This window comes from Thermobia domestica, chromosome 2, assembly GCF_964235325.1.
Source record: "Thermobia domestica chromosome 2, izTheDome1.hap1.1, whole genome shotgun sequence".
Classification (NCBI taxonomy): Eukaryota; Metazoa; Arthropoda; class Insecta; order Zygentoma; family Lepismatidae; genus Thermobia; species Thermobia domestica.
In genome coordinates, this window is record NC_137455.1 from 162,145,218 (window position 1) to 162,162,076 (window position 16,859).

A 16,859-nucleotide genomic window follows, 5' to 3' on the forward strand; every position below is an offset into this window, starting at 1 on the left:
AACTACTATGTATACATGCACATAAATTCAACTCTAAACATTGGCGCCCTGGTGGCTCAGTGGTAGAGTGTTCACCTCTGGCGCTTGGGGTCCCTGGCTCGATCCTAGCTCGCGCCAAGTGAAGTTTGTGCGTGGGTTTTCTCGGTTCTCCCATTTCCTTCCACTTTCTTCATTCCACCATATCATTTATTTCTCATCATCAGCGTCTCCTTTAGCTTAACCGGCATAATCGTGAGACGTAAAACTAAAGATTTAATTTCATTTCAACTCTAAACAGCTAAGAAAGTTCTTTAAAATAAATAGATTCGGTAGGTTTTTTTTGTTGTTGTTGTTGTTGTTTAACTCAATAAGGAAAATATAATTCTGAGTGTAATTTTAAACATTTAAAATACATTAAATATTATTTATGTTATTAGTTTATCGGGTCTACCCTAGTTGTGGGATCACCTCTGGTGCTAGGGGTCTCGGGTTCAAACCCTGCTCCCGCCAAGTGAACTTTGTGGTGGACAAACACCGTGTGCGTGGGTTTTCTCGGGGTTCTCCCGTTTCCTACCACTTTCTTCATTCCACCATTTCATTCATTACTCATTATCACCGTCTCCTTTAGCCTAACCGGCATAACCGTGGGACGTAAAACTCAAAATTTCATTTCATTTTTCCTAGTTGTGGGATTACGCTTCGCCACTGCTTATTATCATTCTTGCTTGCTGACACGGACTCACGTAAACTGGTATTCTGGATATTCAATTATCATTATAACTAATTTAAAGACATAAGTATTTTGAGTGCAAGTTGAATGTCGACACTGTACTTTCAGTGTTGTGCTTAATCAATACTGCTACTGATGTATCGTACAGGGTGGGCCATTTATCTTGATACACCCTTGTAACTTTTAAACTAATAGACAAAATAGCTTAAATTTTTGAAGCACGCAGATACGGGAAGGGGGACATTCCTTGATATATTCCGTGATACACCAAGGTTAAGAGTGTTGCCAATCCAACATAAATCTGTGTTTTTTCAGACGACATTGCGTCAGGTTATTACACATTTCAAATCTATATGTAAAAGGAAAACATACAATACAACACTTGTTACGCAGTGTTGTAAAGTAAGGACGATACAGTATCAACATCGAAAAACTACTAAATTAGGGAGAATTGTACAAGAGTAACAACGCAAGTGAGACAGACGGGGTAATACACATCCACAGTACGTACTATAATGTCGAATACTACGGCCGCCATATGATGTATTTCGAACAAGTGGAAACAAAGTTAAATGAAAATGAACAAAGAACTTTATTTCGGGAAAATATTTAGATAAATGAAATGAAATGAAATCTTTAAGTTTTACGTCCTACCGTTAGCCGGCTAGGCTAAAGGAGACGGTGATGATGAGAAATGAATGAAATGGTGAAATGAAGAAAGGGGAAGGAAACGGAAGAACCCCGAGGAACCCACGCACACGGTGTTTGTCCACCACAAAGTTCACTTGGGGCAAGCTGGGATCGAACCAGGGACCCCAAACACCAGAATGTGAACGCTCTACCACTGAGCCATCGCGGCCCCTATGTTTAGATAAGTATCACATCTAATTGTGTACGTAATTTCCAATAGACATAAATATCATAATGCCTTTTACAGCAATTTGAGATCTCAAAACACTCGGGAGATATATTTTCAAAATGGTAAAATTTGGCATATTGCTTAAAGTGGCATATTTGTGGGAACTTTTTAAACACTTTTTTTAAAATTTATTTTGATTCTATAACATTACAACAATACCTTTTTTTTAATGTTGTGATTACGATAAGTTCTCAGAATTGCGTAATTTTAAGCAGCGTTGCCAAGTTTAACAGTTTATATCTCCAGAACAGTTTGAAATATTAAATTGCTGTAAACGGCATTGTGATCTTCACATCTATTGAAAACTATCTATGTAATTGTACAAATATTTATTAAGCAGTTTTTCCAAATAAATGCTTTTGAATAAAGAACTTTTTAATCCCTCGTAATTTTGTTCGTATTCATTCGAAATCCGATATATCATGGTCACGGTAAGGGAATAACTTGATCGCTATCACTGTACTTTCATTGAAATGCGTATCCATGCGTATCCTAAGGGAGAAAAGAGAATTCAAATACTTCCCAGACTTATTCTCCCCGTGAGAAGAACGAGCATTTCAGCTAGTATAGGTTTAAAAACTCTTAATTTCATAAGGGCATGCTTTCAAATGTGAACTCAAGTGTCTCATACGCTGATTTCATTCTATTCTGTTCACAGAAATGAACGTATAAACGAAATAAGTCTTCAAATAATATTTTATTTATTTGTCATATTTCATAAGATAATATTGATATTTTGGTTATGAGTTGGGGTAACTTACTTTTCGGTAAAAATTATTCAAATTATAAGAATAAGGTCAATTTAAGATAAGTTCAGAGTCATTTCAAATATATATATATATATATATATATATATATATATATATATATATATATATATATATATATATATATATATATATATATATATATATATATATTAAAGTTTTACAACTAGTAGACCTACGTCCGCACTGTTAAGGTTAAGTGCATTACTGTTAGAAGAGTAAGAGCCGCTGTGGCTCAGTGGTAGAGTCTCAACTCTGATGCGTGAGATCCCTGGTTTGATCTCAGGCCCCAAACAAGTGGACTTTGTGGTTGAAAAAGACCACATGAGTGGGTTTTCTCTGGCTTTTCCAATTTCCTTCTACTTCCTCATTATACCATTATTACTTGTCCCATCATCACCGTCTCCGATAAGCCTCGCTGTGTAATCGAAGGACGTTACATTCAAAAAGTAGATAGTGAGAAAAGTAATATTCACAAAAGTGGCATATAGTAAAGTGTTGCTGTAACGAAAGAGTTATTCAAATTTTGCGGAATTCTTTTTATGTTTCTGTGCGTTAAAACATTCATTTTAAGGAATTTCGAACTCTATGAATGAAAATTTCGTCTTTTGTCTACGTTTAACTTCATTTTTTAAAAAATATAATTGAAATTCGTTTTGTTTTATAAAATATTTTTCTTATTACAACATTTTATTAATCAGGCGATACAGAAACTATTTTTCCTACATATACGAAATCGATACAGGAGCATAGCGATTGAAAATAACCAATGAGCGTTATACCATTAAATAAGATTTGTGAATTTGGCAATGCGAGAAATGAGGAACTGAGTCGTTTGTCAAGATAGATTATATCTGTTTATAAAATATTAAAATTCTTACTCGGAAGTAAAAAAAAAATTAAAAACACAATTGAAAATTGACCTTTTTTACGTTTTGCGAGGAAAATGATTGTTCGTGAAATGTTAACTTTTAAAATATAAACAAAATCCCACGAGACTTTTTTGAGAAAACTGACCGAAATAACACCCCAAGAGCAAACTACACTATGACTTTTTCCATGTAGTAAGGTTAGCTCTTCCCGCTGGTATAATAGGTGGCTCGCACACCTTTGGAGTACAGGATCCTGCTTACGATTCTCGGGGTAAGAGTCTTGAAAACTCTGAATGCTCTATGGTAGTTTTGATTCCAACTTAAATAGTATGTCCATATCTCATATAGCTTCGGTAGTTGAAAAGAAACATTAAACTGCAAGCAACCAGACCAGGGACTTCATTTATGGGGGAAGGGGACAACTGCCCTCCTGAGTTCGAGAAACACATATATATCACTAACAATTGTAAGAGACTAGATTTGCCATTTCCATATTTCCAGATAAGCATAATAATGTCAAACTTCTGTTATCTAATATGGTTCCTACCATCATTTTGAATAATGTCGAATGCATTTTGCGAAAATAAATCCAGAGCATTAGAAACGTCTCTTCTCAGGAATTGATCAACCATTGTAAATAGGTCACTTTTACCTTGTTACTCAGATGCATAAAACGGATTATTTTCATTCACCTATTAAAGATGAATACAACAGAGAAACCATAAAAGAAAACATAGCACCATGATCTGAAGAACAAATTGTGTTCACGACTTAATTACATCATCAATCGTGATATTTATTAACAGATTGTTTTCGGTTTCTGCTCAAATATCAAGTATTGTCAATATGTATATTGACTAATGGACATTTATTACGGTTGGGTGTATTAAATATGAGTTTAATATATTTTCATCTCAGATAATACAGCTGGAAATAATTTAAAATGGAGAGAAGCCGCTACGGCAACTTTACTTCTTAATTTTGTGCGTAATTTTGTTAACAAGTTGTCTGTCAACCTTTTCCCCGATACGGCTGACAAACCTGAAAAAAATCTCATTTCGAGGTAACCAGATGCAAAATTTTCAACGGTTTATTTACATCTTATTTATTTATCACCTATTTAATTAGAATATGCTTTAATTAGATACGTGTGTAGTAGCCGATAGTCGTCTATCCCAATAAAAATATGTTCGGAAATCACAAATAGTTAATGCATAAGTATATTTGAATATTCAACCATTAAAATACAGAACGTTACAGCACTGGAGGAACATCCTTGAATGAAGAACTAGGCAACCAGAAAAGCATCACAGACAGTTTGGTTGCCTAACCACGTCCTTATATGTGAGTGTTTTAACTTCTCATACCCTCCAAAATTTATCACAGCGTTCAATAATAATAATAATAACTAACTAACTAACTAACTCTATGGCCTATGGAACCCGGAGGTTCAATGCCGCGTTCACAAAAGCTCTCCACTGACTTCTATCCTTAGCTAACTGCATCCAGTTTCTACATTGTATTCCAATCTCTGCGAGATCCATCTTAATATTGTCCTCCCATCTATGCCTAGGTCTTCCTAATGGTCGTTTTCCGATTGGTCTTCCAGTCAACACTTTGAAAGCGTTTCTACTTTCTTCCATTCTAGCTACATGACCTGCCCACCTAAGCCTCCTAGACTTGACGACCCTAACAATGTTGGGTAAACCGTATAAATTATGTAGTTCCTCGTTATGAAGTTTCCGCCATTCCCCATTCCCGTTCCGCTTGGGTCCGAATATTCGTCTCAGGATCTTGTTCGCAAATACTTTCAGTCTATGTTCTTCCCTCAGAGTAAGTGACCATGTTTCGCAGCCATACAGAACAACAGGCATGATTATCGTTCTGTATATTTTAAGCTTCAAATTCCTCGACAGAATTCGCGACGACAAGAGATTTTGAACCGAATAGTAACACGAATTCCCTGCTTTTAGTCGACATTTAATTTCTCCGTGAATATGATTTTCCTCTGTTAATATTGATCCTAGATACTTGAAACTATCCACTTTATCAAAAGTATTATTTAATACTTTAACGCATCCATAATTTGCAGTATTACGGTCCCGACGCACTTCCATGTATTTAGTTTTCTCTGCATTTACTTCTAAACCCATCAAGCGTTTAATAAGATCTCTGCATTTCTTTCTATTGTTCTCCTATCATCCCCTATTAAATTTACATCATCAGCATATGCCATAACCCGGTGAATATCGTTCAACTGTAGGCCCTGGTTGCTATCTTTGATTTTCCTTATAGCGTATTCCAGAACGAAGTTAAATAATAATGGCGGCAACCCGTCTCCTTGTTTCAGGCCATTTTCGACGTGAAAGCTCGTGGACAAAAATTTTCCTACCCGGACTTTACTTTGGGATTCATTTAAACATATCTTAATTAATCTAATTAGCTTTCTCGGTATTCCAAGTTCTGTAAGAACGTTGTATAGTGTTTCTCTCCTAACCGAGTCGTACGCCGTTCTAAAATCAATAAATAGTTGATGTACCGGGGTATTGTATTCCCACTTTTTTTCGAGTATTTGGCGAATGGTAAATATTTGGTCGATAGTTGATCGATTTCGTCTAAATCCGCACTGATAATCTCCAATAATTTCATCTGCGTATGGGGTCAGTCTTGCTAATAGAATATTTGAAAGGATTTTATAGGATGTTGACAGAAGAGAAATGCCTCGATAATTATTACAGTCAGTTTTGTCGCCTTTCTTGTGAATTGGAACAATGATTGATTCTTTCCACTCTTGTGGCAATTCTTCCTTGTTCCAGATAAGGAGAATGAGTTTGAGTATTTTGTTCCACAATTTTTCGCCTCCAGCTAAAATTAACTCAGCCGGAAATTTCATCTACACCCGGAGATTTGTGTTTCTTTAATTTCTTTATAGCGGTTTCTACTTCTGTTCGGTTGGGTTCTGGAATATACGGTTCTGCGGTGTGTATATCCTTTTCTCCAAGCACACTAGTTTTTGGTTGCGTGTTAAGCAAATCGTCAAAGAAATCTTTCCATCTATTTAAGATGCTATCCGTGTCAGTGAGAACTGTACCGTCAGATTTCTTTCATATATAAGCACGAGGTTGATAGCCTTTCTTAAATTCGTTGATTCCCTTATACATGTCCCGGATGTTTTTATTTTTACTATTATCTTCAAGTTCCTTAATTTTAGCTTTCAGAAAATCGCGTTTCTTTGTTCTAAAAGTTTTGGAAGTTTCCCGCCTGATATCTGCGAAATTTTGTGTAGTTATTTCACTCGGATTTTGTAGCCACCGTAATTTTGCCTGTTTTCTCTTCTCTGCTAGTTTAATGCATTCCTGGTCGAACCATGGTTTGTTCCTACGTATTTCCGCGTGTCCCAATTTTTCTTTTGCTGAAATTTTAATGTTATCTCTAATTTCAATCCAGGTATCCTCAACACTAGTGCACTCAGAATCTTCTAAAGCTGAGAATCTATTCGAAACTTCAATCTGGTATTTCTCTCTTACCTGGCTCTCTTCTAATTTCTTTAAATTGAATCTCTCCGTTTTCGGACAATGAATATTACCTTTATTCAACGATAGCCTCTCTCGTATTATCGCTGCTACCAAGTAGTGGTCAGCGTCACAATCAGCCCCTCTAAACGACCGGATATCAATTATGCTAGATTGCCTTCTTCTATCTACTAAAACGTGATCAATTTGATTATGTGTTTTCCCTCTGGTGATGTCCAAGTGTATTTATGAACGTCGCGGTGTGTGAATTTTGTACTCTTCACGATTAGGTTTTTGGATGTTGCAAAGTTCACGAGTCTAACACCGTTGTCATTCCTTTCCTTATGCAGACTTTCGTTCCCTATAATCGGTTTGAAAATATCCTCTCGTCCTACCTTCGCATTGAAATCCCCTAATAGAATTTTCATATGGTATCGCGGGAGTTGGTCAAATATCCGTTCCACTTCTTCGTAAAAACTGTCTTTTATATCGTCATCCTTATCTTCAGTTGGAGCATGTACATTTAAAACAATAATATCACACCACCGTCCCTTAAGAGTAATAAAAAAAAGTCTGTCGGTAACAAATTCAACCCGTTTAATTGCTGGTAATATACGTTTATGCACGAAAAACCCTGTTCCTAACTGGTGATTTTTATTTCCTTCCCCGTAAAAGAACGTAAAATTTCCGGAATTCACAGATCCATTTCCTTCCCACCTAACTTCCTGAACTCCTACTAAGTCCATCCTGTATTTCTCTAACTCACTCGTTACAGACTTTAACGCGCCTGCCCTATAAAGACTTCTAATATTCCATGTTCCAAATCTCATGTCCATTTTCTTTTGCTGATGTCGTGCCAAGTTACCAGTCCTTGTCCGAGGCTTTTGTGAATGTTTCTGAACAAGTACCTTTTTTTACAGGATGAGGGTGTTAGCCTTACCCAAACCCCCAAGCTGGAGGACCACTCCTAGTCGTCTGTCCGCGACTGCTTATTCAGTATATTCGCAGCTAACCTCTATATCTAGAGGCCTTCTCCTCGATCCGCAACCTGAGGACGCGTCATGCCGTGGTGACAGGTACCCACGTTAAAATTATAATCTACTTTTAAATTTAATTAATATTTAACTATAATGCTGTCTGATCATGAGTCATGTATTAATCTATAGATCACATCAAGCTGAACACGTCAATTCTCATGCGTAGTTTCCGAGAAAATCGAAATTTTATGCCAGTAAAATGTACGTTGTTCATTGCCAATAATAACAGATTTTTTATTCTACTGGAACATAATGCCCGTAATTATTCGTGTACTGTTTGTATAGTGACTCACATTAATATTCGGACACTTGCATTTTTTTAAAAGTAGGAAGGTTTATGAAATAAATTAGAGCCGTGTGAGTGAAAAAAAATAGGTATTTAGATATTCATATATTCACAGAAAGAAACGAAGTACAAATACGGTGTCTTGAACGAAAGAAGCAGAAAGAACTTACAGATACTGATGACACTGCGTATTTGCAACGTCACTTTAATATTCGGACACCTACTACATATATGTTTTGTGTGTGTTGTTTCTTGCTCACAAACGCTTCACTAGTACTTAGTGGGAAACCCACGACGTTTCATGACTTCCTGTAAACGGCTGGACATGCTTCCAACAAGTTTGTTGGTAGAATGGGGCGATATGTCATCCCATGCTGCGCGGAGAGCCCTTTTCCAATCGTCTCGTGACGTTACTTGTACTCGTTTGACCTTATGCTGTAGCTCATCCCAAATATACTCTCTAGGGTTAAGGTCGAGACTCTGTGGTGGTGTTTCAAACACTTTCGGACAATTATACAGCAATCATTCGCGCACCACATGCGCTTCATGATTCGGGTCATTATCCTGGTAAAATTTAAACATCCCCATAATTCCTAATTTTTCAACACTTTGGTGGAGATTTTGCCAGACAATATTCAAATAAACCTCCTTTGTCATAATTCCTTCAACAAACACGAGTTCTGCCTCTCCCGATGCAAATATATACCCCCCCATACCATCACACTTCCTCCTCCATGCTTTACGGTAGGTTGAAAATTTGCAGGATCTAACTCTGTATTTGGCTTCTGCCACACAATTACTTTGGCATTGGACGCATGGAGATTGAATTTTGATTCGTCCGTGAATAACATGCCATCCCATCAAGTTGCGGGCTTCTCAATATGAACTTTAGCGAACTTAACTCTTTTATCTTTGTTAATTTTACTAATAAAAGTCCTTTTTTCTAGCTATTTTCCCATTAAACTCTTCACTTTACAACGTTCGCCGCACAGTGTCAGGATGCGCTGTCTTTCCTGTGTCTTCATACAGCTCTACTGTTCATTCCGGCGCACTTATTCTGGAATTTTTTTTCACTTTCTGAATCAATTTGCGTTTCTCTCCATCATTCAGTTTCACAGGTCGACCCTTTCGAGGCTCTGACTCGATCTAATCCTCTCTATTAAGTCTTTGCACAATGTCAAAACGGTGCTTTTGCAAATATTGAGTAGATCTGCAATTTCCCTGTACGATAGACCTTTCGCATAGTGAAAAATTACTAAATGCCGTTGCTTAAACGTTGTATTTGGTCCCTTCCGCCCCATTTTCCTTTTATGCTTACCCTTGGTCACACTAATCACTCATAAACGAAGCAAGTACACATATCCTGTCTCGGGACAACTTAAACTGCAACTGGAACTCTTCCGCTGTCTTGCTTACTATTGATAAACAAACGTCAAAACAACTGTCCGAATATTAAAGTGGCGTCCAAAATACGATATATTGTAATTGCGTGCTCATAAAGTAGACTTAATTTGCATAATTTAATTAACTGATAGCATATTTGTTAGATCAAACCATTGCCTTTATGCTTGTTTTCCGTTGGTTTCCCATTTATTATTTTTTCCATGTACAGCAAGCAAATTATGTGTAATATCTATGGTGTCCGAATATTAATGTGAGTCACTGTATATTAATAAATATGCTGTTAAGTTACAGGTTGCTATTGTTGTGTCTTCATTTATTGGTAACACATATTCTCCTAACAGTCACAAAGCACTACTAATAAACCAATTATTCCTACTTTTGATTTTTCACCTTATAAATATACACTGAGTCTATTAAGAATAGAAGTTGCTGGAAGACATAATTTGAATTAAACAAAATCATTTACTGACGTAATAGAATGTATGTTAATAATTAAATATTAAAATAAATTATACTAACTGAAGTACGCAAATATTGACAGCGCATGAAGATGACAACGGGTCATAATGCTGTAAACAAAGTTTAGCTACTTTGCTCCAAGTTTTGACTTAAAATTATTATTATTATTATTATTATTATTATTATTATTATTATTATTATTATTATTATTATTATTATTATTATTATTATTATTATGCAACTGAAGACAACTTTTAAAAAATGTTTTCCCTTATATTTTTGAACTATGTAAAGATAACTATCTAGTTCAAGTAACAGTGTTTATAATTACCTTTTTTTTTTTTTTTTTACATTTATTAACTATATACGCATCTTTCGGGAATTTGCCGGGCCTGAAAAGATGCCAATTGATTGTATGAAGGTCCTCAGCGCCATGACCTGCAAATTGCAAAGGGAAAAGGAACCTGAGGACGATACCATTAAGGCAAACAACCATCGAAACTTCCTTTTCATAGAGATTTATTCCATGGTGCTGTTCCCCTTCCCTCTCTTGCCCCTAAGTAATCTTAACAGCCAAGTTACAAACTAGCATATTACGCAAATTCATGCTAGTTCTTGTACACAGACCCTTCTGTATTCCTAGTAACGTTTTTAACCTCAACTAGGGTTACCAGATCGTGAAAGTGAAAAAAGAGTACACTTAGCAATGACTCTTGAAAAAAAAAAGCAATATAATAAATGAATAAAGTGTAACTGAAATGTCACTGTAATAATAATAATAATAATAATAATAATAATAATAATAATAATAATAATAATAATAATAATAATAATAGATAAATATTATACAAGTTTTCCATAATTTATTAATAAAAATAATTGTAATTATGAGTTTGATAACCAACAAATGTTCAACATTCTTTCCACTAAAATACAGTAAAGCCACGATTATCCGCGAAATTGGGTGGCAAAGGATTACCCGAAAAGAGAGACTAAAAATAAGGTGCAAACATGAAAAAAATATATATATTTCAGCATTAAAACTATTTTCAATTGTACAAAAAAGTAATAAGACTTTTAGTATACTGTACACTACAACAAAAACCTTTGATCTACGTCTAGATCACTAAAATAAAGAACAATAAACAAAGGACAATACTATTCTGTATATATAAAAGAAAGTTTTCAGTTACGCCTTTTTAAAACAAATCAGTCACTCATCTTTGCTTCTTGCTTTCGAAACATCTTTTCGCAGCACTCGCGGATAATCGAGCCTTTACTGTAACATTTTTCAAATATTGTAACTTGGAATGACTGTGATAATTACTATATCAAGATTAAAAGGAAGGAAATGAAATCCTAATTAAAATAACTACGATTGTCTAAAATATTTCAATCACATGCTTAAAACAAAGTTTTACCTTATAAATTAGTTGTACTTCGATGAATTTCTAACTTTCTGAAGTAGGTCTCTGTCCTTCAAGCAAAGTTTATAGAATTGGACGCAACTAAAGTCTTTGAAGTTGTACTGAGTCAACAATAGGTTTTTAACTGAATCCACTGACAGTCTATTTCTTTCTTGTGTCCACTGTGATTTCATTAAACTGAAAATCCTTTCCACGTTGGCATTGTGAGCAGGTATTGCATAGAAAAAGCTGACATATCTTCAAAAGTTCAGAATAAACCGATACTTTATTAACACTGAAATAGTTCACCCACTTCTTATGAGACAATGCTTCATTGAACTCTTTATCAATTTCCTTTTCCGCCAGAAAAATTTTCAAATTCGAAAGTTGATCAAACAAAAGGGACTCCTCAATACTAATGCCTTTATCCATCATAAATTCTACACTTTTCTCGATATCTGTCCACTGTGGAATTTTATAGAGCTCCATCCATTGAAAAATGTGAAACTGGTCAAAATTTTCAGTCCATTTCTTCAGATACTCCAAACAGCTGTCATATACATACAATATTGTCTTTCTTAAAAATAAACACTGATGCCCACTTCCCTGGCTCTTTTTAATCACGTCCTTAACTTTTAGTGGCAAGAATTCTGCTTCTTTTCTTTCTGTTATTGTCCTTTCCACGGAAGTGAGAATGGGTATGATTTTCACAAGTGAGTTATTCTCATTTTCCATTGCCTGAATTTTATTATGAAACACAAACGTCAATGAATGAAGAAACCACAGGTAACATTCATTTAAAGTTTTTTCAAAAAACTGTTTTAGGACAACAGGAGGATGTTCTAGGGAGAGGAAAAATGATTTCAGGACTGGGAACATCTCGAGTATTCTATTGATAGCAGGGAACAAGGAAAGCCATCTAGTTTTGGAGTGATAAAGAAGTTGTTTGTATTCAATGTCGACAAAAGATGAAAATTCCTTTAATCCTTCAGTTTGGACGGTATAAATTGAAAAATAGTTAAATATCTTCAACACAAGGCCTTCAATGTCAATTGCCCAACCATCCACACCATGCTGTACACAGTTATTTAAGATATGAGCAGGGCAACCTATTCCTAAAATAGTTTTATCAAGAGAAGTTTGAAGGTGATAAAAAAAATATTATTAGTCCCTTTCGTATTTAGATCACCAAAATTGCTATTGCAATTGTCCCCAATGAAAGCTACGCATTTATCAGACATTTTTGTGTTTTTTAATGCATTAACCACAACTTTCGAAACTGTGTCAGACTTTTCATCTGGAATTGATGTAACATCTAACAGTTTATGTGACATACCTTTATTCGCATCAAAGTACTGAATCAAAATAGGACACATCTTGATTGCTCCGTGACTGGAAGTGTCACTTGAAACACCAATATATTTTATATTCTGAATGTTGGACTCATTTGCTATTATTTTCAAGGAATGAGGAGCCAAAAAAACATTTGAAGTTTTATTTACTATAGCTTCTGCTTTCGTTCTTGCTAAGGAAATGAGGGTGGCAACTGAGGAGTCACTGAAAATCTGCTTAAATAATTTCGTTGAACAATCACATGATTTGTAGCTTTGGTGTGAAACGCCAATGCAGCCTCTGCTGCCAATACTTTATTTTCTTCTGTAGTGTCTTGTTTTAAGAAGAATTTGTCCACTGTTTTAGATGAATGAGCACTACGTATGCATTTTTTTGTGTTTTTCTGAAGATAAATGTTGATTCAAGTCTGTGCGACCTTTATTCGCTATCGATACGACGGAATTACACACTTCACAAAACACTTCATAATCACTTTTTCTCTTTTTAAACACGGGAAACTCCTTCTGTAAATCGTCATTAAATATGCACTTTCGTCGTGACATTTTATCTACCACTTTGATTCAAAGCAATTGACACGAAAAAATCCAAATAATGATGCTCTTGCTGTTTACTTTATCACAACACCAAGTCGTCAACACATATTCAGGAACTAACTGGCGATTTAAAAACGATTGTTCAACTGATGCCCAGCGTTGTCACCCAAACAGCAGATCATTACATCACTACGCTAACAAAATTATGATCTTTCATATATAATTATACCAAAATTAGACTCGCTTTCTTCCTTATTATATTTTACTTAATAATAACTTCGTTTACCCGGATCTATTGAATTCAGAAAAATTTGAAGTTTTATTTCCTGTACACGACATGTAGGAAGTATCAGTATGAGTGTTTCATAAGGATTTCATTTCCGTGCAAAGCTGGTGACGATCTTGAAACCGAAAAAATATCAGTGAAAATCAATTTTATTTTTTGAGGACGCGATGCGGCTCAAAATCACGACTTCTACCAAAAGGAATTTGTTTGACTCTAACTCGTTGCTTATACAGCTTTAACTAAATAAATATGTATTTACATGATTTCAGATTTCCTCTTCAGCGATTATGAACGTTTCTGATATTGAAATAAGGTTATGAAATCTGAAATCAGACTCAACAATCGAGGAAGCTCAAAGATGCTATTTGTGTAGATGATATGAAATCGAACGATATACGCTCATTCACAGACATCTGCGTCCTTAAGGAAGGCCAAGAACCCGGCAGTTGTTTTTGTGCTTACTGAACTCCCTTTTGATTTCTTACCATCCGCTACAAAAACTGCATTTCTTACTCTCCGTGTGGGTGAGAGAGAGAGAAGGAGAGAAATAATATTTTGGTCTCAGCTAAGGTAAAGTATTATGCAGGACTACGCTATGTCAGATGCTAAGATAGTTCAAGTTATGCTCAGTGTTGCCAGGTCTCCTGATATTCCAGGAGATTTCCTGGTTTTGCAAGTTGTCTCCTGGTCTACTGATTTTTCTTTAAAAAATGTTAAAAACTCCTGGTTTTGCGCATCATCCAAAAGCTCTTAGAAAAGTAGACTTCAGAAACCAAAAGGAATTCGTATCTAAAATGAAATGTGCTTTGCAACAAAAGTTTCCCTATCTATGGCATCAAGAAATCTCCCAAATTATGGACTGCAAGATTTTAAACTGAGGTGTCTTGAACTATATATTGAAGCAGTACATCAAATTGAAGAGAGATATTAACTCCTCCGTGACTAAGCGTTAGCGTACACGATTTTGGCATGAAGGACTGCGTTCAATTCCCGGTGGGACCTTATGTGGTTCGGATTTCACGTTAATCAGTAGGTCCACGTCTCATACAGCCTCGCTGTTTAACGGGACGTTAAACTCAACTCAACTCGAGAGAGAGATACGCTTCATGATCCCGTCATGACACATTTAGAGATGATTAGCTTATCAAATGAGATAAGGAAATCGGCACAATCAATTGTTCCTCTCGTAGCTGACTTTTCTAATGATATAGAATAGAGTAATTTGCAACAAGTAGATACAGAATGGCGGTTATTTTGAAACACAGATGTGTAAACTGAAAATGAAGTTCTTTTTAAGATTTTTGGATGCTTGTCAGGAGCGTCATTTCAGATTTTGCTTAGGGGAATAAGACCCTTTGATATAAGTAAAATTTCGGACATTTCATTGATTCATTACTATTCTATTGATAAAATCAATATAAATCTCCAACTCAAGGAGTGCAACTGACCCTCCCCGCCGCCCCCTAAATGACGCCTCTGATGCTTGTTAGTAAAAAAAAAAAAAAAAAAAAGATAGCCTAACCAGTTAATATTTCCGAATTTATCCACATTTGTTATGTCTTTGGTCTGCCTTCCTCAAGTGTCACAGTAGAAAAAGTGTTTTCAATCGTAAATTTGATGAAGGCGAAACAAACAGACTTGATAGCCCTACCCAAACTTTGCAAGGATTGCTGCACACAAGAAGGCTCACTTCTAACAACTCATGCTAAGATCCCCTGTGAATCGCTCTCTGACCAGCAGAGTCAATGTTGACATGTACGCAGATAAAGATAATTAGCCTTTTATTGGTAAGTATAATCATTGATAGGTCCACTGTTTGCCTTGTAAAAAAAATAATCATCCTAATTAACATATTTAGATATTAAGTTGTATCTTCTGGATTTTTCCTGGATTTTGGGTAAGAATTTTCCTGATTTTTCGAAAAATTGGTTGGCAACACTGGTTATGCTAGATTTCGCATAACTATGCTAGGATTGGCAACGCTGCTAATGTGACTGCAGGTGCATTATCTTTCTTATTAAGCACTCTCTCTTTCGTATCAAGCACCTTTTTTAAGAATGGATCACTGCTTGACGTAACAGTGATTTCATCATATGAGTGGTTTTTTGTTCATTTATGCTATGCTAGGATTATTATTTTTGCCACTACGAATCGTTTCTTGAGTTTAAAATCATATCTAATAATGAACTGCAATATAACAAAATCCCTGAACACATAATTTGTACATATAGTAGGGCTATTTGCTTGTTAGCATGTTGAAATTCACATCAATTATTAGCCCATGTAAAAAGAGTACAAAAGAGTACTTTACTGAAAAAAGAGAGAGTACAAAAGTACATGCCTTGAAAAAGAGTACATGTACTCTTAAAAGAGTACGTCTGGTAACCCTAACCTCAACGCCACTAGAAAAAAAGTGGGGACACACTTGCACATACTACGTTTAACCATACCGTACAAATAAAAGAAACTTAATACTTAGCAACTGTTCGATTGTTGATTTTTCAATAAAGGAATTTATAAATTAACAATGGTCGTAAACAATATTAAAAATTTTGAGTAATGAAAATTTTCTTTTTAATGTTTAACTTTCAATCTTAATAATAAATAGGAAATGTCTTGGTCTGATCGACACGCTAATTCTAATAATAAACATTTATGCTAATAGATGTCACTACTTGCGTTGTCAGATGTTAAATATTATTCAAGCAATTTGCCTATTTAAAACTAGTAGTTTACATAAATATTGTTGGTGTAGCAGGGATCTTCAACGCATGGTCTTCGTTCAAAAGCAGTGTTCGTAGTTCGAGGGAAATTTCCATAATCTAGGGAAATTTGTAGGGAAATTTAGCAAAAAAAAAGGAAAAGGGAATTTTTCGATAAAACGTGAAAATCCAGGGAAATCTTCGGGCTGACTGATTGACTAATATAATTGCTTAAATTTTTTTTGTTCTTCAGAAATAAACCAAACAATAGCAATAGTTTGTGGTATGTGTGTTCAAAGTGGCATAATTGCACCCATTGTTGACTGAGTATATTTGTGTATATCTTTTTGTAAAGAAAAAGTTAAGGAATTTTTAAAAAAATAAAAGCAAAAAGCAAATGCATAAAACAAATGTGCTTAGCACTTTCTTGAATATAGCTAAATTAATCTTATTGCATAATTTCTGTCATAGGAATTGAACGCTCCAGAAATTAGGGGAATTTTGATAAAAATTTTGAGTCAGTTGAGGGAGATTTTCTTCAGGAAACCTACGAACACTGCATTGGACGGAAAAGCCTTTGATACAAGAGCGTATACAAGACAACAGGCAGATTG